Source organism: Sorex araneus, chromosome 9 (assembly GCF_027595985.1).
Source record: "Sorex araneus isolate mSorAra2 chromosome 9, mSorAra2.pri, whole genome shotgun sequence".
Classification (NCBI taxonomy): domain Eukaryota; kingdom Metazoa; phylum Chordata; class Mammalia; order Eulipotyphla; family Soricidae; genus Sorex; species Sorex araneus.
The window spans coordinates 12,082,931-12,083,684 of NC_073310.1; positions in this window are offsets into that span (position 1 = coordinate 12,082,931).

Sequence of the window (754 nt, forward strand, 5' to 3'; positions counted from 1 at the left end):
CGCCCTACCGCTGTGCTATTGCTCCAGCCCTTCTTAGCTGATGAAACTCAAAAGGGACGTGTGGGCATTGGAACTTTGCAAAGGAAGCATCCCCGGGGCTTGAGGCAGGCCCATCTATCAGGGCCTCAGTCTCCCCATTCAGAGCATGACCCTGAGGATCTTTGTTTTTTGCTTTTTGGGTCACACCCGGCAATGCACAGGGGTTCCTCCTAGCTCTGCAGTCAGGAATCACTCCTGGCAGTGCTGGGGGGACCCTATGGGATGCTGGGGATCGAACCCAGGTCTGCCGCGTGCAAGGCAAACGCCCACCCCACTGTGCTATTGCTCCAGCCCCGGCCCTGAGGATCTTTGACCCTCCGTGGTAGCTACGTGTCTGGCCCTGGAGCCTGCCGCAGGTGTCTCAGCACAAAAGCACAGGACCACACATCTCCCACGTCCAAACAGGCTCCTCCTTGCAACGGCCCTTGGTCCTTTGCACCCTGCGTCCCCGAATGGCACCAGGCTGACTGCATGGCCCCCTGAGAGCTCCGGCTCTGTACCTCTGCCTCCCTGCACCCCCACAAACCTGGCCCACAGTGGCCCCAGCATAGCCCTCCCCGCCTGCTGGGAAGAGGGAATCCTCTCCAACTGGGCCGGAGCCCGGCCTCCTTGTGCCCATCAGCCCTCCAAGAGCACCGCCCTCTGGCCCGCCCTCCCCCTCCGCCCATCCACAGAGGGACTCCTTTCTGCCAGAAATGTCAGACAACTGCTCAGG